Here is a 23,205-nt window from a genome sequence, read left to right as displayed (position 1 = left end):
TCATCATTAAAATAGCTGCAGAAACACACCAGCTTCAGGAAGTTGTGCAGGCGAGTGACAAGGTGGCCGAGTGGTTAAGGCGATGGACTGCTAATCCATTGTGCTCTGCACGCGTGGGTTCGAATCCCATCCTCGTCGTTTGATGTCTTTAGTGTTCAAGAAAGCCAATTGTGCCTGGCAAAGCTTTTTGCTTCCAACTACAACGTCATCATACTAAAGATAGATGCAGAAAAACTCTACGTGCAGGCGAGTTGCTGCGTGGTTAAGGCGATGGACTGCTAATCCTTTGTGCTCTGTGCGCATGGGTTTGAGTCCCATCTTTGGTGTTTAGTTTCACAGGGAGCCTAGAGGACAGGTCAACCGCAGGGGTGCAGCTCATGGCAAGCTTTTAATTATAGCTGTATTTCAGTTATAATAGCCCCCTGGTTAATGGATATAATCATTTTAAATACAAACACACGTTCAAGGGAGGTCCAAATCCTGGCTAAACCAGCCACCTTCAAGCTTATGCTTTCGACACCACAGCGAAGACAGAATGTAAAAAAAGCAAAAGTAAAATTCCCTTTTACAACAAGTCATGAAGCCTCTCAAGAGACTGTCAAAAATTGCCAAGGCTGACTGTATTTCAAGTCATCCCAGCGGGGTATTGGGTAAAGTTTTCAACCAGCAAAGATCACGTCTCGGATGAGCCTCATAGACTATGATATTGCCTCTGCGAAAGAATGCCAAACTAGGTAGCGACGTCTCCTGTGGTTTTATCTGGACATGGAACGACAGGGTGGTATCACGTTTTAAACTGCCATGTAATCAGCCTTTTGGAACGGCCGGCTGCATGGTGTGTCTATTAAACAGGTGAGTGAAATGCACATAGAGGTTTATTAATTGTTCTCTCTTAGCTCAAAGAACAAAATGTGCGGTACTTTTGATGGGAGATACTTATGGCTATCCTGGTTACAAAGGGCCAGAGTTATAACCCTCAATCTCCAAGAACATGTTTGAGTTTGGGATCGATTCGATGAGCCCCCTACCAGTTTGGGTAGGATAATGAAGAGTGCAAGGACACTGCAAACATATTCTGAGAGAGGTCCAATGTAAGCTATGCTGCCATTTTCTTGACCCAGGCGTTCTCTCTAGGTTCTTACCAACAAAGCAGAAGCAGCACACAAAAGAAACATATGCACATCTCCCTCTATCAACACAGTTGTGAGTTTCCCAACCTTCCTCCTAAAGACGTGTAGGTGAGTGACGAGGTGGCCGAATGGTTAAGGTGATGGACTGCTGATTCATTGTGCTCTTCATGCGTTTGTTCGAATCCCATCATAGGCGTTTGTTGTCTTTAGTGTTTCGAGAGAGCCATGTGCGCATGGAAAAGCCGTTCAAAGTATGTTGCTGCCGACTTTAACGACATCATCATTAAAATAGCTGCAGAAACACACCAGCTTCGGGCAGCTGTGCAGGCGAGTGACGAGGTGGCCGAGTGGTTAAGGCGATGGACTGCTAATCCATTGTGTTCTGCACGCGTGGGTTCGAATCCCATCCACGACGTTTGATGTCTTTAGTGTTTCGAGAGAGCCAAGTTCGCATGGAAAAGCTGTTCAAATGACATTGCTGCCGACTTTAACGACATCATCCTTAAAATAGCTGCAGAAACACACCACAGCCCAGCTTCGGGCAGATGAGCAGGTGAGTGACGAGGTGGCCGAGTGGTTAAGGCGATGGACTGCTAATCCATTTTGCTCTGCACGCGTGGGTTAGCATCCCATCCTCGTCGTTTGTTGTCTTTAGTGTTTCGAGAGAGCCAAGTGCGCATGGAAAAGCCGTTCAAAGGACATTGCTGCCGACTTTAACGACATCATCATTAAAATAGCTGCAGAAACACACCAGCTTCGGGCAGTTGTGCAGGCGAGTGACGAGGTGGCCGTAACCTCCACTAAATGGACTGCTCTATCAATCCTAACAAAGTCCTAACAAGTCCAAACAAAGTCCTAACAAGTCCAAACAAAGTCCTAACAACTCCTAACAAAGTCCTGACAACTCCTAACAAAGTCCTGACAACTCCTAACAGTGTCCTAACTCCTAACAACAGCGGGGCAAAAGAGCCAATCATATGCTTCGAAACAGTTGCCGCTCCAAGGGGGGCAAAAGAGCCAATCAGATGCGTCGAAACAGGGCCCCGTGCGCACAGTGTTCTCATTGGTTGACTGATGAAGACGATGTCACAGTTCATTCTGAGGTAACTTTATTTACCGGCGGCGAATATCTCTCGACACTAAAAGTAAGTAGAACTTACTAAAATTATGTAAATCACTGAATTGTAATCGTAAAAGTATGTGGTGTGTTTGTAAATACTTCTGCTGTGACAAACGTTGGATGTTTTTCGTGAAGTTTGATAAGACGGTCACAAACCTTAAGAGATAACGCTGATCGCAATGTTAATTATTTTCTTTACTGAACGTTTTTAAGTGTCTTTTGCGTGTCTTTCTTGTGTCCATCAAATTAAACTAGAACAGAGATGCTCGATTTTGTGTCTGTGTCAAGTGTTAAATGTCGCTGCTAAGTTTGATAAGACGGTCAGAAAACTGATCGCTATGTTAATTATTATTTAATATGACATTTATACTATTTTTAACAAAAGATAGAACTGACAGCCCGTTAAACTGTCAAATGGTGTAACCACAAAAAATGACCAATATCTAATATTTCACACCTCCTAGAGTTCATGCAATTGCATGAAATTAGTAGTTTATTTAGTAATATCCTATGAGAATATGTTTTATTATAAATTATATGGGTTTTTCGTTGTACTGAGCAAGACCATATGCTGTAAACATCTTGTTTTATGTTTATTCTTTGACCATTTGAGTACAAATGGTTTAAACACCCATTATTACAGTGTAGTAGAGTATTAAATTATTATTCATATTAAGTTTTTTGTACAATATTAGTCTTTTAGACAAAATATTGGTTACACCATCTGACCATATAACGTCTATTGCAATAGGATAAGAAATTGACACAGAAAATAGGCATCAAGGTAAACTGAATTGGATATTTTAATATATATTCATGTCATTCATCATACAATTTATGATACCAATTGTTTTCAAAGAGAGTGCTATAAAGTGTGTGTGAGAGAGAATAAGAGTGAGTGAAAGAGTGGGTATGATCATTTCTTAACAAACATGAAGAAACAGGATTGGCTTGTGTTGTGATTTCAGTTCAGTTCTCATACAATTTCAGTTTGTAAAATAACAGCCATTTTTTCAAAGAGAGAGTGAGTGAGTGAATGTGAATGTGTGTGTGTGTGTGTGTGTGAGAGAGAGAGAGAGAGAGAGAGAGAGAGAGAGAGAGAGAGAGAGAGAGAGAGAGAGAGAGAGAGAGATTGTGAGTGAGAGGGTATCATTTTTTTCCATTTCTTTCATCACTAAACTGTTTTGATTACATTTTTAATAACCGACAACCATCAGTTCATGCCATCTGATGAGATCTGAACAAACTATTTCACATTAGCATAACAATATAAATGAAACAGTGTCTCAGAAACTTAAGACTTGAAATATTCTTGACCAAATTAGTTGAGACTGTGGAAAAAAACATACAACCTTATATTGTAGTTGCTTAATTTCCTATCTATCTATCTGTCTGTCTGTGCATGTAGACCTACATGTTGCCTACAACAGCCTAATGACTGCCTCTTGTCCTATAGAGATGCCAAAGGAAGGAAACCCAGATTCATTCTGGACCGGCCATTGAGCTCTGCAGGCGTGGGTTCGAATCCCATCCTCGTCGTTCGCCAGACGAAAGAAAGCCAGACAAGGTAGCGACGTCTCCTGTGCTTTTATCTGGACATGGAACGACAGGGTGGTATCACGTTTTAAACGTTAAAGTCGGCAGCAATGTCATTTGAACGGCTTTTCCATGCGCACTTGGCTCTCTCGAAACACTAGAGACATCAAACGACATGGATGGGATTCGAACAAACGCGTGCAGATCAGAATGGATTAGCAGTCCATCGCGTTAACCACTAGGCCACCTCGTCACTCACCTGCTCATCTGGGCAGATGTGCAGGCGTAGTGACGAGGTGGCCGAGTGGTTAAGGCGATGGACTGCTAATCCATTGTGCTCTGCACGCGTGGGTTCGAATCCCATCCTCGTCGTTTGATGTCTTTAGTGTTTCGAGAGAGCCAAGTGCGCATGGAAAAGCCGTTCAAATGACATTGCTGCCGACTTTAACGACTTCATCCTTAAAATAGCTGCAGAAACACACCAAAGCCCAGCTTCGGCGAGATGAGCAGGTGAGTGACGAGGTGGCCTAGTGGTTAACGCGATGGACTGCTAATCCATTCTGCTCTGCACGCGTTTGTTCGAATCCCATCCATGTCGTTTGATGTCTCTAGTGTTTCGAGAGAGCCAAGTGCGCATGGAAAAGCCGTTCAAATGACATTGCTGCCGACTTTAACGACATCATCCTTAAAATAGCTGCAGAAACACCACACAGCCCAGCTTCGGGCAGATGAGCAGGTGAGTGACGAGGTGGCCGAGTGGTTAAGGCGATGGACTGCTAATCCATTGTGCTCTGCACGCGTGGGTTCGAATCCCATCCTCGTCATTTGTTGTCTTTAGTGTTTCGAGAGAGCCAAGTGCGCATGGAAAAGCCGTTCAAAGGACATTGCTGCCGACTTTAACGACATCATCATTAAAATAGCTGCAGAAACACACCAGCTTCGGGAAGTTGTGCAGGCGAGTGACAAGGTGGCCGAGTGGTTAAGGCGATGGACTGCTAATCCATTGTGCTCTGCACGCGTGGGTTCGAATCCCATCCTCGTCGTTTAATGTCTTTAGTGTTCAAGAAAGCCAATTGTGCCTGGCAAAGCTTTTTGCTTCCAACTACAACGTCATCATACTAAAGATAGATGCAGAAAAACTCTACGTGCAGGCGAGTTGCTGCGTGGTTAAGGCGATGGACTGCTAATCCTTTGTGCTCTGTGCGCATGGGTTTGAGTCCCATCTTTGGTGTTTAGTTTCACAGGGAGCCTAGAGGACAGGTCAACCGCAGGGGTGCAGCTCATGGCAAGCTTTTAATTATAGCTGTATTTCAGTTATAATAGCCCCCTGGTTAATGGATATAATCATTTTAAATACAAACACACGTTCAAGGGAGGTCCAAATCCTGGCTAAACCAGCCACCTTCAAGCTTATGCTTTCGACACCACAGCGAAGACAGAATGTAAAAAAAGCAAAAGTAAAATTTCCTTTTACAACAAGTCATGAAGCCTCTCAAGAGACTGTCAAAAATTGCCAAGGCTGACTGTATTTCAAGTCATCCCAGCGGGGTATTGGGTAAAGTTTTCAACCAGCAAAGATCACGTCTCGGATGAGCCTCATAGACTATGATATTGCCTCTGCGAAAGAATGCCAAACAAGGTAGCGACATCTCCTTTGGTTTTATCTGGACATGGAACGACAGGGTGGTATCACGTTTTAAACTGCCATGTAATCAGCCTTTTGGAACGGCCGGCTGCATGGTGTGTCTATGAAACAGGTGAGTGAAATGCACATAGAGGTTTATTAATTGTTCTCTCTTAGCTCAAAGAACAAAATGTGCGGTATTTTTTATGGGATGTACTTATGAGTATCCTGGTAACAAAGGGGCAGAGTTATAAGCCTCAATCTCCAAGAACATGTTTGAGTTTTGGATCGATTCGATGAGCCCCCTACCAGTTTGGGTAGGATAATGAAGAGTGCTAGGACACTGCAAACATATTCTGAGAGAGGTCCAATGTAAGCTATGCTGCCATTTTCTTGACCCAGGCGTTCTCTCTAGGTTCTTACCAACAAAGCAGAAGCAGCCCACAAAAGAAACATAAGCACATCTCCCTCTATCAACACAGTTGTGAGTTTCCCAACCGTCCTCCTAAAGACGTGCAGGTGAGTGACAAGGTGGCCGAATGGTTAAGGCGATGGACTGCTAATCCACTCTTTATGCGTGTGTTCGAATCCCATCGTCTTCGTTTGTTGTCTTTAGTGTTTCGAGAGAGCCATGTCGCATGGAAAAGCCGTTCAAAGTACATTGCTGCCGACTTTAACGACATCACCATTAAAATAGCTGCAGAAACACACCACAGCCCAGCTTCGGGCAGTCGTGCTGGCGAGTGACGAGGTGGCCGACTGGTTAAAGCGATGGACTGCTAATCCATTGTGCTCTTTATGTGTGGGTTCGAATCCCATCCTCGTCGTTTGATGTCTCTAGTGTTTCGAGAGAGCCAAGTGCGCATGGAAAAGCCGTTCAAATGACATTGCTGCCGACTTTAACGACATCATCCTTAAAATAGCTGCAAAAACACACCACACCCCAGCTTCGGGCAGATGTGCAGGCGTAGTGACGAGGTGGCCGAGTGGTTAAGGCGATGGACTGCTAATCCATTGTGCTCTTTATGTGTGGGTTCGAATCCCATCCACGACGTTTGATGTATTTAGTGTTTCGAGAGAGCCAAGTTCGCATGGAAAAGCTGTTCAAATGACATTGCTGCCGACTTTAACGACATCATCCTTAAAATAGCTGCAGAAACACACGACAGCCCAGCTTCGGGCAGATGAGCAGTTGAGTGACGAGGTGGCCGAGTGGTTAAGGCGATGGACTGCTAATCCATTGTGCTCTGCACGCGTGGGTTCGAATCCCATCCTCGTCGTTTGTTGTCTTTAGTGTTTCGAGAGAGCCAAGTGCGCATGGAAAAGCCGTTCAAAGGACATTGCTGCCGACTTTAACGACATCATCATTAAAATAGCTACAGAAACACACCACAGCCCAGCTTCGGGCAGATGAGCAGGTGAGTGACGAGGTGGCCGAGTGGTTAAGGCGATGGACTGCTAATCCATTGTGCTCTGCACGCGTGGGGAGGTCCAAATCCTGGCTAAACCAGCCACCTTCAAGCTTATGCTTTCGACACCACAGCGAAGACAGAATGTAAAAAAAGCAAAAGTAAAATTCCCTTTTACAACAAGTCATGAAGCCTCTCAAGAGACTGTCAAAAATTGCCAAGGCTGACTGTATTTCAAGTCATCCCAGCGGGGTATTGGGTAAAGTTTTCAACCAGCAAAGATCACGTCTCGGATTAGCCTCATAGACTATGATATTGCCTCTGCGAAAGAATGTCAAACAAGGTAGCGACGTCTCCTGTGGTTTTAGCTGGACATGGAACGACAGGGTGGTATCACGTTTTAAACTGCCATGTAATCAGCCTTTTGGAACGGCCGGCTGCATGGTGTGTCTATGAAACAGGTGAGTGAAATGCACATAGAGGTTTATTAATTGTTCTCTCTTAGCTCAAAGAACAAAATGTGCGGTACTTTTGATGGGAGATACTTATGGCTATCCTGGTTACAAAGGGCCAGAGTTATAACCCTCAATCTCCAAGAACATGTTTGAGTTTGGGATCGATTCGATGAGCCCCCTACCAGTTTGGGTAGGATAATGAAGAGTGCAAGGACACTGCAAACATATTCTGAGAGAGGTCCAATGTAAGCTATGCTGCCATTTTCTTGACCCAGGCGTTCTCTCTAGGTTCTTACCAACAAAGCAGAAGCAGCACACAAAAGAAACATATGCACATCTCCCTCTATCAACACAGTTGTGAGTTTCCCAACCTTCCTCCTAAAGACGTGTAGGTGAGTGACGAGGTGGCCGAATGGTTAAGGTGATGGACTGCTGATTCATTGTGCTCTTCATGCGTTTGTTCGAATCCCATCATAGGCGTTTGTTGTCTTTAGTGTTTCGAGAGAGCCAAGTGCGCATGGAAAAGCCGTTCAAAGTACGTTGCTGCCGACTTTAACGACATCATCATTAAAATAGCTGCAGAAACACACCAGCTTCGGGCAGTTGTGCAGGCGAGTGACGAGGTGGCCGAGTGGTTAAGGCGATGGACTGCTAATCCATTGTGCTCTGCACGCGTGGGTTCGAATCCCATCCACGACGTTTGATGTCTTTAGTGTTTCGAGAGAGCCAAGTTCGCATGGAAAAGCTGTTCAAATGACATTGCTGCCGACTTTAACGACATCATCCTTAAAATAGCTGCAGAAACACACCACAGCCCAGCTTCGGGCAGATGAGCAGGTGAGTGACGAGGTGGCCGAGTCGTTAAGGCGATGCACTGCTAATCCATTGTGCTCTGCACGCGTGGGTTCGAATCCCATCCTCGTCGTTTGTTGTCTTTAGTGTTTCGAGAGAGCCAAGTGCGCATGGAAAAGCCGTTCAAAGGACATTGCTGCCGACTTTAACGACATCATCATTAAAATAGCTGCAGAAACACACCAGCTTCGGGCAGTTGTGCAGGCGAGTGACGAGGTGGCCGTAACCTCCACTAAATGGACTGCTCTATCAATCCTAACAAAGTCCTAACAAGTCCAAACAAAGTCCTAACAACTCCTAACAAAGTCCTGACAACTCCTAACAAAGTCCTGACAACTCCTAACAGTGTCCTAACTCCTAACAACAGTGGGGCAAAAGAGCCAATCATATGCTTCGAAACAGTTGCCGCTCCAAGGGGGGCAAAAGAGCCAATCAGATGCGTCGAAACAGGGCCCCGTGCGCACAGTGTTCTCATTGGTTGACTGATGAAGACGATGTCACAGTTCATTCTGAGGTAACTTTATTTACCGGCGGCGAATATCTCTCGACACTAAAAGTAAGTAGAACTTACTAAAATTATGTAAATCACTGAATTGTAATCGTAAAAGTATGTGGTGTGTTTGTAAATACTTCTGCTGTGACAAACGTTGGATGTTTTTCGTGAAGTTTGATAAGACGGTCACAAACCTTAAGAGATAACGCTGATCGCAATGTTAATTATTTTCTTTACTGAACGTTTTTAAGTGTCTTTTGCGTGTCTTTCTTGTGTCCATCAAATTAAACTAGAACAGAGATGCTCGATTTTGTGTCTGTGTCAAGTGTTAAATGTCGCTGCTAAGTTTGATAAGACGGTCAGAAAACTGATCGCTATGTCAATTATTATTTAATATGACATTTATACTATTTTTAACAAAAGATAGAACTGACAGCCCGTTAAACTGTCAAATGGTGTAACCACAAAAAATGACCAATATCTAATATTTCACACCTCCTAGAGTTCATGCAATTGCATGAAATTAGTAGTTTATTTAGTAATATCCTATGAGAATATGTTTTATTATAAATTATATGGGTTTTTCGTTGTACTGAGCAAGACCATATGCTGTAAACATCTTGTTTTATGTCTATTCTTTGACCATTTGAGTACAAATGGTTTAAACACCCATTATTACAGTGTAGTAGAGTATTAAATTATTATTCATATTAACTTTTTTGTACAATATTAGTCTTTTAGACAAAATATTGGTTACACCATCTGACCATATAACGTCTATTGCAATAGGATAAGAAATTGACACAGAAAATAGGCATCAAGGTAAACTGAATTGGATATTTTAATATATATTCATGTCATTCATCATACAATTTATGATACCAATCGTTTTCAAAGAGAGTGCTATAAAGTGTGTGTGAGAGAGAATAAGAGTGAGTGAAAGAGTGGGTATGATCATTTCTTAACAAACATGAAGAAACAGGATTGGCTTGTGTTGTGATTTCAGTTCGGTTCTCATACAATTTCAGTTTGTAAAATAACAGCCATTTTTTCAAAGAGAGAGTGAGTGAGTGAATGTGAATGTGTGTGTGTGTGTGTGTGTGTGTGTGTGTGTGTGTGTGTGTGTGTGTGTGTGTGAGAGAGAGAGAGAGAGAGAGAGAGATTGTGAGTGAGAGAGTATCATTTTTTTCCATTTCTTTCATCACTAAACTGTTTTGATTACATTTTTAATAACCGACAACCATCAGTTCATGCCATCTGATGAGATCTGAACAAACTATTTCACATTAGCATAACAATATAAATGAAACAGTGTCTCAGAAACTTAAGACTTGAAATATTCTTGACCAAATTAGTTGAGACTGTGGAAAAAAACATACAACCTTATATTGTAGTTGCTTAATTTCCTATCTTTCTGTCTGTCTGTCTGTGCATGTAGACCTACATGTTGCCTACAACAGCCTAATGACTGCCTCTTGTCCTATAGAGATGCCAAAGGAAGGAAAGCCAGATTCATTCTGGACCGGCCATTGAGCTCTGCAGGCGTGGGTTCGAATCCCATCCTCGTCGTTCGCCAGACGAAAGAAAGCCAGACAAGATAGCGACGTCTCCTGTGCTTTTATCTGGACATGGAACGACAGGGTGGTATCACGTTTTAAACTGCCATGTAATCAGCCTTTTGGAACGGCCGGCTGCATGGTGTGTCTATGAAACAGGTGAGTGAAATGCACATAGAGGTTTATTAATTGCTCTCTCTTAGCTCAAAGAACAAAATGTGCGGTATTTTTTATGGGATATACTTATGAGTATCCTGGTAACAAAGGGGCAGAGTTATAAGCCTCAATCTCCAAGAACATGTTTGAGTTTTGGATCGATTCGATGAGCCCCCTACCAGTTTGGGTAGGATAATGAAGATTGCAAGGACACTGCAAACATATTCTGAGAGAGGTCCAATGTAAGCTATGCTGCCATTTTCTTGACCCAGGCGTTCTCTCTAGGTTCTTACCAACAAAGCAGAAGCAGCACACAAAAGAAACATAAGCACATCTCCCTCTATCAACACAGTTGTATGTTTCCCAACCTTCCTCCTAAAGACGTGCAGGTGAGTGACAAGGTGGCCGAATGGTTAAGGCGATGGACTGCTAATCCACTCTTTATGCGTGTGTTCGAATCCCATCGTCTTCGTTTGTTGTCTTTAGTGTTTCGAGAGAGCCATGTCGCATGGAAAAGCCGTTCAAAGTACATTGCTGCCGACTTTAACGACATCACCATTAAAATAGCTGCAGAAACACACCACACGCCAGCTTCGGGCAGATGTGCAGGCGTAGTGACGAGGTGGCCGAGTGGTTAAGGCGATGGACTGCTAATCCATTGTGCTCTGCACGCGTGGGTTCGAATCCCATCCTCGTCGTTTGTTGTCTTTAGTGTTTCGAGAGAGCCAAGTGCGCATGGAAAAGCCGTTCAAAGGACATTGCTGCCGACTTTAACGACATCATCATTAAAATAGCTGCAGAAACACACCAGCTTCGGGAAGTTGTGCAGGCGAGTGACGAGGTGGCCGAGTGGTTAAGGCGATGGACTGCTAATCCATTGTGCTCTGCACGCGTGGGTTCGAATCCCATCCTCGTCGTTTGATGTCTTTAGTGTTCAAGAAAGCCAAGTGTGCCTGTCAAAGCTTTTTGCTTCCAACTACAACGTCATCATACTAAAGATAGATGCAGAAAAACTCTACGTGCAGGCGAGTTGCTGCATGGTTAAGGCGATGGACTGCTAATCCTTTGTGCTCTGTGCGCATGGGTTTGAGTCCCATCTTTGGTGTTTAGTTTCACAGGGAGCCTAGAGGACAGGTCAACCGCAGGGGTGCAGCTCATGGCAAGCTTTTAATTATAGCTGTATTTCAGTTATAATAGCCCCCTGGTTAATGGATATAATCATTTTAAATACAAACACACGTTCAAGGGAGGTCCAAATCCTGGCTAAACCAGCCACCTTCAAGCTTATGCTTTCAACACCACAGCGAAGACAGAATGTAAAAAAAGCAAAAGTAAAATTCCCTTTTACAACAAGTCATGAAGCCTCTCAAGAGACTGTCAAAAATTGCCAAGGCTGACTGTATTTCAAGTCATCCCAGCGGGGTATTGGGTAAAGTTTTCAACCAGCAAAGATCACGTCTCGGATAAGCCTCATAGACTATGATATTGCCTCTGCAAAAGAATGCCAGACAAGGTAGCGACGTCTCCTGTGCTTTTATCTGGACATGGAACGACAGGGTGGTATCACGTTTTACACTGCCATGTAATCAGCCTTTTGGAACGGCCGGCTGCATGGTGTGTCTATGAAACAGGTGAGTGAAATGCACATAGAGGTTTATTAATTGTTCTCTCTTAGCTCAAAGAACAAAATGTGCGGTACTTTTGATGGGAGATACTTATGGCTATCCTGGTTACAAAGGGCCAGAGTTATAACCCTCAATCTCCAAGAACATGTTTGAGTTTGGGATCGATTCGATGAGCCCCCTACCAGTTTGGGTAGGATAATGAAGAGTGCAAGGACACTGCAAACATATTCTGAGAGAGGTCCAATGTAAGCTATGCTGCCATTTTCTTGACCCAGGCGTTCTCTCTAGGTTCTTACCAACAAAGCAGAAGCAACACACAAAAGAAACATATGCACATCTCCCTCTATCAACACAGTTGTGAGTTTCCCAACCTTCCTCCTAAAGACGTGTAGGTGAGTGACGAGGTGGCCGAATGGTTAAGGTGATGGACTGCTGATTCATTGTGCTCTTCATGCGTTTGTTCGAATCCCATCATAGGCGTTTGTTGTCTTTAGTGTTTCGAGAGAGCCAAGTGCGCATGGAAAAGCCGTTCAAAGTACGTTGCTGCCGACTTTAACGACATCATCATTAAAATAGCTGCAGAAACACACCAGCTTCGGGCAGTTGTGCAGGCGAGTGATGAGGTGGCCGAGTGGTTAAGGCGATGGACTGCTAATCCATTGTGCTCTGCACGTGTGGGTTCGAATCCCTTCCACGACGTTTGATGTCTTTAGTGTTTCGAGAGAGCCAAGTTCGCATGGAAAAGCTGTTCAAATGACATATTTGCCGACTTTAACGACATCATCCTTAAAATAGCTGCAGAAACACACCACAGCCCAGCTTCGGGCAGATGAGCAGGTGAGTGACGAGGTGGCCGAGTCGTTAAGGCGATGCACTGCTAATCCATTGTGCTCTGCACGCGTGGGTTCGAATCCCATCCTCGTCGTTTGTTGTCTTTAGTGTTTCGAGAGAGCCAAGTGCGCATGGAAAAGCCGTTCAAAGGACATTGCTGCCGACTTTAACGACATCATCATTAAAATAGCTGCAGAAACACACCAGCTTCGGGCAGTTGTGCAGGCGAGTGACGAGGTGGCCGTAACCTCCACTAAATGGACTGCTCTATCAATCCTAACAAAGTCCTAACAAGTCCAAACAAAGTCCTAACAAGTCCTAACAAGTCCAAACAAAGTCCTAACAAGTCCAAACAAAGTCCTAACAACTCCTAACAAAGTCCTGACAACTCCTAACAAAGTCCTGACAACTCCTAACAGTGTCCTAACTCCTAACAACAGCGGGGCAAAAGAGCCAATCATATGCTTCGAAACAGTTGCCGCTCCAAGGGGGGCAAAAGAGCCAATCAGATGCGTCGAAACAGGGCCCTGTGCGCACAGTGTTCTCATTGGTTGACTGATGAAGACGATGTCACAGTTCATTCTGAGGTAACTTTATTTACCGGCGGCGAATATCTCTCGACACTAAAAGTAAGTAGAACTTACTAAAATTATGTAAATCACTGAATTGAAATCGTAAAAGTATGTGGTGTGTTTGTAAATACTTCTGCTGTGACAAACGTTGGATGTTTTTCGTGAAGTTTGATAAGACGGTCACAAACCTTAAGAGATAACGCTGATCGCAATGTTAATTATTTTCTTTACTGAACGTTTTTAAGTGTCTTTTGCGTGTCTTTCTTGTGTCCATCAAATTAAACTAGAACAGAGATGCTCGATTTTGTGTCTGTGTCAAGTGTTAAATGTCGCTGCTAAGTTTGATAAGACGGTCAGAAAACTGATCGCTATGTTAATTATTATTTAATATGACATTTATACTATTTTTAACAAAAGATAGAACTGACAGCCCGTTAAACTGTCAAATGGTGTAACCACAAAAAATGACCAATATCTAATATTTCACACCTCCTAGAGTTCATGCAATTGCATGAAATTAGTAGTTTATTTAGTAATATCCTATGAGAATATGTTTTATTATAAATTATATGGGTTTTTCGTTGTACTGAGCAAGACCATATGCTGTAAACATCTTGTTTTATGTCTATTCTTTGACCATTTGAGTACAAATGGTTTAAACACCCATTATTACAGTGTAGTAGAGTATTAAATTATTATTCATATTAACTTTTTTGTACAATATTAGTCTTTTAGACAAAATATTGGTTACACCATCTGACCATATAACGTCTATTGCAATAGGATAAGTAATTGACACAGAAAATAGGCATCAAGGTAAACTGAATTGGATATTTTAATATATATTCATGTCATTCATCATACAATTTATGATACCAATCGTTTTCAAAGAGAGTGCTATAAAGTGTGTGTGAGAGAGAATAAGAGTGAGTGAAAGAGTGGGTATGATCATTTCTTAACAAACATGAAGAAACAGGATTGGCTTGTGTTGTGATTTCAGTTCAGTTCTCATACAATTTCAGTTTGTAAAATAACAGCCATTTTTTCAAAGAGAGAGTGAGTGAGTGAATGTGAATGTGTGTGTGTGTGTGTGTGTGTGTGTGAGAGAGAGAGAGAGAGAGAGAGAGAGAGAGATTGTGAGTGAGAGAGTATCATTTTTTTCCATTTCTTTCATCACTAAACTGTTTTGATTACATTTTTAATAACCGACAACCATATGTTCATGCCATCTGATGAGATCTGAACAAACTATTTCACATTAGCATAACAATATAAATGAAACAGTGTCTCAGAAACTTAAGACTTGAAATATTCTTGACCAAATTAGTTGAGACTGTGGAAAAAAACATACAACCTTATATTGTAGTTGCTTAATTTCCTATCTATCTGTCTGTCTGTCTGTGCATGTAGACCTACATGTTGCCTACAACAGCCTAATGACTGCCTCTTGTCCTATAGAGATGCCAAAGGAAGGAAAGCCAGATTCATTCTGGACCGGCGTCATGATGCTGTTTGCCCAGGGGAAATATAAATTTTCCACTGGTCAGAGACCTGGGAGCAGACGTTGGAAGGCAGTGTTAGAGAGGATAAAGAATTGTCCCCTGACCCCTGCATTTGGCCTAACGGTCAGAAAAAAAGACATTTTTGGGAAAAAGATCCCCTGCAAATGTGGCTACCATGATGTAAGTTATGTCATTGAATCCTTAAACATATGATGTGAGACAAAGATGCTGACAAATGCTTCCTCTACAGCTGTTTCCCATGGCTGGTTCTTCGTTGTGCTTGATTCTCCAAATCACTGTTTTGATGCAGAGTTTTGTGTGATTTAGAGGATAAGAGGATATAGAGAGTAAATACAAAATATTGTTTCCCTCAGTCAGGACAGCAGACAGGGACCGCAGCAGGTCCACAGCAGACAAGGACCGCAGCAGGTCCACAGCAGACAAGGACCGCAGCAGGTCCACAGCAGACAGGGACCGCAGCAGGTCCACAGCAGACAAGGACCGCAGCAGGTCCACAGCAGACAGGGACCGCAGCAGGTCCACAGCAGACAGGGAGCGGTGATAATACCATGACATGCTCCCTTTGTGCTCAGGAAGTGCTCTTTGACCAGTTTACTCAGCACCTGTCAGACTTCCACACTGTAAAAAAAGATTAGTTGACTCAACTTAACTAAGTCAAGTAATCTTGTTGCTTTGACTGAGTTAAGTTGAGTCAACTTATAGTGTCAAGTTTATTGCACTTCAAAACACGAGTTGACTCAACTTCCTGTATCAAGTAATGTGGACTGGAAAACATTAGTTAAGAGAACTAAAAAAAAGATGTTGGTTGAACTTATGTTGGTAAATGGACTGCATTTATATAGTGCCATCCAGCTCGTCAGGAGCAGCTGGGGTTAGGTGTCTTGCTCATGGACACCTCGACACTTGGTCAGGTGGAACCGGGGATTGAACAACCAACCTTCTGGTTTGTAGACTACCTACATGAACCACTGAGCCACTGCCGCTCAGATTTTATCAAGTTAGTTTACAGAAATTACTAGATTTCAAAAATTTAAGCAAACTAATATCTACAAAGTATCTACATGAGAATTGAGAATTGGCCAGTCAAACTTAACACTGACACTCTGGCGGCGCTAGCCAGCTGAATTAACAGCGCTCGAAGTCGACACTCAGAGGCTGTGTTCAAAATCATATCCTATACCCCCATTCACTATTCCCTACATTAGATCACTAATATAGTCCACTTGACTGAGTGAATAATTCAGTTAATTTTCAGTTAATTAAGTTAATTGAGACCTTGATAAACACCTGCTGTTAACAATCAGAATCACTGAAGGAGATAGGAACAAGAAGAACAGAAAAAAAGACGAAATCAAGATAAAAGACATTAAATCTTAGCAAAAGATCTCAGCAGATGAGGATTAAACATCTCCACAAACAGCAATACCAGCTTCACTTATTACTAACCAGACTGACTTTATTTCTGTCAGACGTCTACAGAAGTTCTTATTAAAAGGTGACAGAGGTTTAGATGTCATTTTATTTTTATTTGATGTTACCATAATGGTGATCAGTGATTGCTTTAGTTGGGCTCTTGACACTTGACTTTTGAACATTAGTTGTTCTTTGGCTGCTGTAGCTGTGTCTTTAAAATACATCAGCTATGGCACAAAGCTGAAGACAACAGGATGACAATGACTGTTTGTTAATAGTCACAATCATCATATTATGGCCTGATTTACTGATCTCATTTTCTGTCTAAAGTTGATAAATGGTGATGTCTTGTAGTTTTGATTTTGTTGTCATTGTGATTTTCCACGTTGTTCAATCCCCGGTTCCAAGTGGCGAGGTGTCCATGAGCAAGACACCTAACCCCAGCTGCTCATGACAAGCTGGATGGCACTATATAAATGCAGTCCATTTACCAACATAAGTTCAACCAACATTTTTTTTTAGTTCTCTTAACTAATGTTTTCCAGTCCACATTACTTGATACAGGAAGTTGAGTCAACTCGTGTTTTGAAGTGCAATAAACTTGACACTATAAGTTGACTCAACTTAACTCAGTCAAAGCAACAAGATTACTTGACTTAGTTAAGTTGAGTCAACTAATCTTTTTTTACAGTGATGTGGCACCTTGTGGACGGCACTGGGCTGCACCTTATAAACCATGAACGCATGTCTCAAGTGTGGGAGGTACAGCAAAAGCACCTTGCCTGCATTCAGGATCCACCAGGAGTGCAGCTTTACACAAACATTGGGTCAGGGCTGGAGAAAGGAGAGAAGACACTGGATGTGCTAAGATGCAGCAGAGGGTCCTCCTCTCTGGAAAGCTTACATAAGCACCAGTGTGCTTTCATTCCAGGCATGTTAAAACCTTAAACACATATGGTATATTTTGCTATTGAATGTTGACATAATATTGTTGTAATTTGTTGTAATCAGTGATCCTGTTTTTTGTCTCATCAGGGTGGAGATGCAATGCATTGCACACTCAGATGTACATGCTTGAGGGTGTGTCAAGGTGGAATTTAAACCGGTCAGCACAAGCACTTTCTATGACTGAGACATCCAGGACAAAGCTGTATAACATTCGTTTGATGTCCAATGTGAATGCGCTCAGCAACAAAGTGTTGGGAAAACCTCTTCTTCCAGAGTTTATCCCCCCTGGGAAACCTACCGGTAAGAAAAGTCTGCTGTTGATGATGATCAGACCTATATTGTGACATGGTAGGCAAGTAAACAATACATTTCCCTTGGTGAATACTTATTGCAGGAGAGCGTATTGCTGTAGAATATCTTCTGGCACAGTCCAACAGAGGAGATCTTCTGAGCCAGCAGATTGGTATTGGTGACATCCTGCCTGAGATCTTGGATGAAGACATCGAGGACGAATGTCCTGATGTGACCATACCACAGGCTCATGACCTCACATTGCAGGTAATATTATGTCAAGAGTATATCAGACATCAAAAAAATATTGGAAAACTAATAAACAGTTCATTTTTAATGTAGAACAGACACAAAAAAATGTAAAAGATTGTTTATTCTTTATTTATTCTTTATTCTGTGTATACTTTTATTAATCACCTCAGCAATTTGGAAGCGGTGGCCCTAGGCCCGGGCCAGATCCCAGGTCCCCATTGGAGGAGAGTGATGCCTCTGCTGGGCCCATCTACTCCCCATTGGAGGAGAGTAATGCCTCTGCTGGGCCCATCTACTCCCCATTGGAGGAGAGTAATGCCTCTGCTGGGCCCGTCTACTCCCCATTAGAGGTGAGTGATGCCTCTGCTGGGCCCATCTACTCCCCATTGGAGGAGAGTAATGCCTCTGCTGGGCCCGTCTACTCCCCATTAGAGGTGAGTGATGCCTCTGCTGGGCCCATCTACTCCCCATTGGAGGAGAGTAATGCCTCTGCTGGGCCCGTCTACTCCCCATTAGAGGTGAGTGATGCCTCTTCTGGGCCTGTCCTCACCCGATTTGATGAGAGAGATGCCTCCGCAAGTCCCGTCCTCGACCCATTTGAGGAGAGTGTGCTCGTGACTCCAGCTACGGTAAAGTGGATATTGTTTCACCATCAGAAATGTGGGCTTCTTTATATTTACTCTTGTACCAGATGTTTAAAATGTTATGGTGTTTATTGGTTCAATTCTTGTAACAGGACACTAGGTGTGATGCCAGAGGGATTCCTGGATGGGAGGCAGTTGATGCCTTGGCAGGTTACCTGGTTGGGCTTAACCGAACTATAACAGCACTCTCCAATGCTGAAGTGGCAGAGATTTTGAGGTTATACTCACATCTAAGTGTCTTTGACCAGACCCCCACCAGATACACCCTCAAGAGCAAAAAAAACAACTTTGCCAGGACCTTGGAGGGCTTCAAGAAAGCGCAGTGGCTCTGCTCCAGGCCAGCAAGCAGCTGAGAGGTATCTACATCTCATATAGCTATATTCTTTAGTATTTGTATCAATATATTTATGTCAATATGTGAACATGCATATATAATGAGCACTATGTGATCTGCTCATCTATTTGCAGATTGTTCATGGTCCATGGTCAGGCTGCTCACAGACCAGACCAAAACAGAATTTCAGAGTGTGTTGCTCTCAAGCTGTACAAAGAGTACAAGGAAGCCAGAAATAGGCCAAAGGACAATAAAGGGAGGACATTTGCCATACCCCAGTCCATTGTCATGGCATACTCTCACATCAAGCAGCTAGTTGAGGACTGCAGAGAGATCATGGACAGGAGTGACCTGGTACTGGTAAACATTAACAACACCACTGTGTCCTCCTGGTGAGTTCATCTTTAATATCTTCATAAATTGATTGAATTGCATATTTGAACAAAATTTTTAACAATTAACACACTGAAAAATGTTCTGAAAAACTCTTGTGTGTGTTTTGTTTTCTGTCTCTGCAGGCTGCATGATCGCCAAAAGAGAACTGAACGGGGCTCTTTACTTCAGGGTGTGCAGCTTCCACAGCAGATTGCCGTGGCAAAAAAATCCCTCCTGGAGGTTCGTGACCTACCATCACAGCCAGTTCAGCATGGACACACTCTTTTGGAGTTCCAGGAGCCTGAGAACCGTGAGGGCGAGGCAAAAATCCGCCAGCGACACAGTTCCAGAATACCTGCTATTCCACACACAGGTGGGGGAGACGCAGCTATTGCCAAACACGATGCTGCTTCCTCTCAAAACAGCTGTATGGAGGGCTGGTCCTCTGCCTACCAGCCATCCCCAACACACTACCAGAGCTGGTCTTCTTACCAGGCACCCCTGGCACACTCTCATGTTTGGTCCTCCACCCACCCACAACCCTCAGCATCCACCCAGGGCTGGTCTGCAACCCACCCACCAACCTCAGCATCCAGCCAGGGCTGGTCTACAACCCACCCACCACCCTCAGCATCCATCCAGGGCTGGCCTGCCACCCAACCACCACCCTCAGCATCCACCCAGGGCTGGTCCTCCAACCAGGGCTGGTCTGCAACCCACCCACCACCCTCAGCATCCACCCAGGGCTGGTCCTCCAACCAGGGCTGGTCTGCAACCCACCCACCACCCTCAGCATCCACCCAGGGCTGGTCTGCAACCCACCCACCACCCTCAGCATCCATCCAGGGCTGGCCTGCCACCCAACCACCACCCTCAGCATCCACCCAGGGCTGTTCATCCACCTCCTACTGTCCTGACCAACCTAGGTTCCCTCACCAAGCACTAGATCCCTTTAATCGCCAGCGTGAATGGCGATTACGCAAGGCAGCTCTTGAGAACCAGGAGCGACTGAGGAAAGGTGAGCCCCCAAAGATGAGAAAGGCAAAAGAGAGCTACCACTATGAGTGTAAGCTGTGTGGTCAACCTAAATCAAAGCAAACTGGACACTCACAGGTACGTGGCAAATGGTACTGCCCTGCATCTGGACAGACCCTTGAGGAGTGGAGAAGCTCTTTGTAAATGCACCTAAAACATTCTTTTTTATAAATATTTTTAATAATAATATGTTTTATTTATTTTAAGAAAATGTTCACATTCACTGTTCAAACCATCTGCAAAGAAAAAACAAGCAAGAAAATAAAGTAGAAAAAAGTATATTTGCTGTTGCAAATAGAAAAAAAAATATTAGTTGCTGTTGCAACTATTTTCAAAAAACAAAATACATAGGATAGTTACTGATGCAACTATTTCCAAAAAAAACAAAACAAAAAAAACTCTTGTGATGTAATAGTAACACGTCCATCCTTTGGGTGGGAGACTCCAGGTGCAAATCCTGGCAAGAGTGTGCAACTTGTTGGGCCAATCAGTATTTAATAAAAAAATAATTTATGACATAATTTAATCTGCATTTTCTCCTTCTTTTCTCATTATTATTACAAGATGTAGCGGCGGTCATAATTATTATCCTAACATTTTGTTAATAACAAAGCATTATTATTCATACCAATCCTATTTGTATCTGTTTACGTTTATTGAGACATGTTCCAATAGCTGAAAAGAGCTGCCCAGGAGGATGAGGAGCTAGTGTCAAAGGGGGAACCGCCACGGAAGAGGCTGACAAACGAAAAGTACCACTACACCTGCAAGGGGTGTGGACAGGACAAAATAAAAGGACTGGACACACCCAGCTGAAGGGGCAGTGGTACTGTCCAGCATCAGGACTGACCCTGGATGACTGGAGGAAGAGTGTATAATTGCTGTCACCATTACTTGTCTGTCTGTTACAATAAAGTTTAATAATTTTATTGGAGCCAATAACAGCCTTCACGTTTTTATTTAATTTCCTCTTGAATACCAGGACAGTGAGTGTCATCCATTGAATGTAATTGTTAAAACTAAAGCCAGAATTACTTGCAGAATCATTTTACATTTATTCACAAAACCCAACACTCTATGCTCAATTTGGAATATGTTTTATTCACTTGTGCTGCACAGATGTAGTCTTTCAAATAATTGAGTTTACAAAAAAAGGAGGGGAAACATGATGGGAGAGTTATTTACATTTACATTTATACACTGTTAATACTGTTCTAGCTTTAAAAGTAGCATGTGACATTTTGAGTTAATTATTTGAATATTGATTTGTTAACATCACAAAATATGTTTACTTACAAGAGCGTTTGCTTTAGATGCATTCATGTGCATAATTGCATAATCACAGGGTTACTACTGTAGGGATTTATATGGAAAAGAGTTCCTGTGTTAAAAATGACTACGTTGCCCACAATGCATTGCATGTAGTACTTCCGGAATGCACTACGAGACTAGAGAACAAGCGAAGATGCAAGCGATATTGCCACGACATAGGTTCGAATCCCGCAAGAGACATGAAATTAAAGTGATGATAAACCTTGCAATAAGTGCAGAACTGTGTGTAAACAATGTTGAGAAGATAAGAAAGTAGATAAAAATTGATACATTGTACGTTTTGCTCCTTTTTTCTCCTCTTCTTTTTCTCCCTTTCCCCCCTCTTCCTCCCTCTTTTCTTCTCTCCCCCCCTCCCAAGCCGAGTGGTTAAGGCGATGGACTGCTAATCCATTGTGTGCTGCACGCTTGGGTTCGAATCCCATCCACGTCGTTTGATGTCTTTAGTCTTTCGAGAGAGCCAAGTGCGCATGGAAAAGCTGTTCAAATGACATTGCTGCCGACTTTAACGACATCATCCTTAAAATAGCTGCAGAAACACACCACAGCCCAGCTTCGGGCAGACGAGCAGGTGAGTGACGAGGTTCGCCGAGTGGTTAAGGTGATGGACTGCTAATCCATTGTGCTCTGCACGCGTGGGTTCGAATCCCATCCTCGTCGTTTCTTGTCTTTAGTGTTTCGAGAGAGCCAAGTGCGCATGGAAAAGCCGTTCAAAGTACATTGCTGCCGACTTTAACGACATCATCATTAAAATAGCTGCAGAAACACACCAGCTTCGGGCAATTGTGCAGGCGAGTGATGAGGTGGCCGAGTGGTTAAGGCGATGGACTGCTAATCCATTGTGCTCTGCACGCATGGGTTCTAATCCCATCCTCGTCGTTTGATTTCTTTAGTGTTCAAGAAAGCCAAGTGTGCCTGGCAAAGCTTTTTGCTTCCGAATACAACGTCATCATACTAAAGATAGATGCAGAAAAACTCTACGTGCAGGCAAGTTGCTGCGTGGTTAAGGCGATGGACTGCTAATCCTTTGTGCTCTGTGCGCATGGGTTTGAGTCCCATCTTTGGTGTTTAGTTTCACAGGGAGCCTAGAGGACAGGTCAACCGCAGGGGTGCAGCTCATGGCAAGCTTTTAATTATAGCTGTATTTCAGTTATAATAGCCCCCTGGTTAATGGATATAATCATTTTAAATACAAAAACACGTTCAAGGGAGGTCCAAATCCTGGCTAAACCAGCCACCTTCAAGCTTATGCTTTCGACACGACAGCGAAAACAGAATGTAAAAAAATCAAAAGTAAAATTCCCTTTTACAACAAGTCATGAAGCCTCTCAAGAGACTGTTAAAAATTGCCAAGGCTGACTGTATTTCAAGTCATCCCAGTAGGGTATAGGGTAAAGTTTTCAACCAGCAAAGATCACGTCTCGGATGAGCCTCATGGACTATGATATTGCCTCTGCGAAAGAATGCCAGACAAGGTAGCGACGTCTCGTGTGCTTTTATCTGGACATGGAACGACAGGGTGGTATCACGTTTTAAACTGCCATGTAATCAGCCTTTTGGAACGGCCGCCTGCATGGTGTGTCTATGAAATACACATAGAGGTTTATTAATTGTTCTCTCTGAGCAAAATGTGCGGTACTTTTGATGGGAGATACTTATGGCTATCCTGGTTACAAAGGGCCAGGGTTATAACCCTCAATCT

At 43.2% G+C, this 23,205-nt stretch overlaps 14 non-coding genes across 14 annotated transcripts; 9 read left to right on the top strand and 5 right to left on the bottom strand.

Annotated features, from left to right (window-relative positions):
- Nucleotides 1-56: 56 nt before the first annotated feature.
- Nucleotides 57-138, top strand: trnas-gcu (transfer RNA serine (anticodon GCU)). The gene has a single exon. It is a non-coding gene; the product is annotated as a tRNA-Ser (tRNA).
- Nucleotides 139-583: 445 nt separating this feature from the next.
- On the bottom strand, nt 584-724 carry LOC143741644 (U4 spliceosomal RNA). The gene has a single exon (XR_013205181.1). It is a non-coding gene; the product is annotated as a U4 spliceosomal RNA (small nuclear RNA).
- Nucleotides 725-4,076: 3,352 nt separating this feature from the next.
- trnas-gcu (transfer RNA serine (anticodon GCU)) lies at nt 4,077-4,158 on the top strand. The gene has a single exon. It is a non-coding gene; the product is annotated as a tRNA-Ser (tRNA).
- A 370-nt stretch (nt 4,159-4,528) lies between these two features.
- trnas-gcu (transfer RNA serine (anticodon GCU)) lies at nt 4,529-4,610 on the top strand. The gene has a single exon. It is a non-coding gene; the product is annotated as a tRNA-Ser (tRNA).
- A 137-nt stretch (nt 4,611-4,747) lies between these two features.
- trnas-gcu (transfer RNA serine (anticodon GCU)) lies at nt 4,748-4,829 on the top strand. The gene has a single exon. It is a non-coding gene; the product is annotated as a tRNA-Ser (tRNA).
- Nucleotides 4,830-5,274: 445 nt separating this feature from the next.
- LOC143741643 (U4 spliceosomal RNA) lies at nt 5,275-5,415 on the bottom strand. Its single transcript, XR_013205180.1, has one exon. It is a non-coding gene; the product is annotated as a U4 spliceosomal RNA (small nuclear RNA).
- A 1,193-nt stretch (nt 5,416-6,608) lies between these two features.
- On the top strand, nt 6,609-6,690 carry trnas-gcu (transfer RNA serine (anticodon GCU)). The gene has a single exon. It is a non-coding gene; the product is annotated as a tRNA-Ser (tRNA).
- A 321-nt stretch (nt 6,691-7,011) lies between these two features.
- On the bottom strand, nt 7,012-7,152 carry LOC143741632 (U4 spliceosomal RNA). Its single transcript, XR_013205178.1, has one exon. It is a non-coding gene; the product is annotated as a U4 spliceosomal RNA (small nuclear RNA).
- Nucleotides 7,153-10,947: 3,795 nt separating this feature from the next.
- On the top strand, nt 10,948-11,029 carry trnas-gcu (transfer RNA serine (anticodon GCU)). The gene has a single exon. It is a non-coding gene; the product is annotated as a tRNA-Ser (tRNA).
- Nucleotides 11,030-11,166: 137 nt separating this feature from the next.
- trnas-gcu (transfer RNA serine (anticodon GCU)) lies at nt 11,167-11,248 on the top strand. The gene has a single exon. It is a non-coding gene; the product is annotated as a tRNA-Ser (tRNA).
- A 445-nt stretch (nt 11,249-11,693) lies between these two features.
- Nucleotides 11,694-11,834, bottom strand: LOC143741595 (U4 spliceosomal RNA). The gene has a single exon (XR_013205149.1). It is a non-coding gene; the product is annotated as a U4 spliceosomal RNA (small nuclear RNA).
- Nucleotides 11,835-22,080: 10,246 nt separating this feature from the next.
- Nucleotides 22,081-22,163, top strand: trnas-gcu (transfer RNA serine (anticodon GCU)). Its single transcript has one exon. It is a non-coding gene; the product is annotated as a tRNA-Ser (tRNA).
- A 137-nt stretch (nt 22,164-22,300) lies between these two features.
- Nucleotides 22,301-22,382, top strand: trnas-gcu (transfer RNA serine (anticodon GCU)). The gene has a single exon. It is a non-coding gene; the product is annotated as a tRNA-Ser (tRNA).
- A 445-nt stretch (nt 22,383-22,827) lies between these two features.
- Nucleotides 22,828-22,968, bottom strand: LOC143742060 (U4 spliceosomal RNA). Its single transcript, XR_013205337.1, has one exon. It is a non-coding gene; the product is annotated as a U4 spliceosomal RNA (small nuclear RNA).
- Between the last annotated feature and the right edge of the window lie 237 nt (nt 22,969-23,205).

Source organism: Siphateles boraxobius, unplaced genomic scaffold (assembly GCF_051911475.1).
Source record: "Siphateles boraxobius isolate OS27281-9 unplaced genomic scaffold, OSU_SipBor_1 1, whole genome shotgun sequence".
NCBI classification, from domain to species: domain Eukaryota; kingdom Metazoa; phylum Chordata; class Actinopteri; order Cypriniformes; family Leuciscidae; genus Siphateles; species Siphateles boraxobius.
This window is presented reverse-complemented; position numbering and strand designations above follow the sequence as displayed.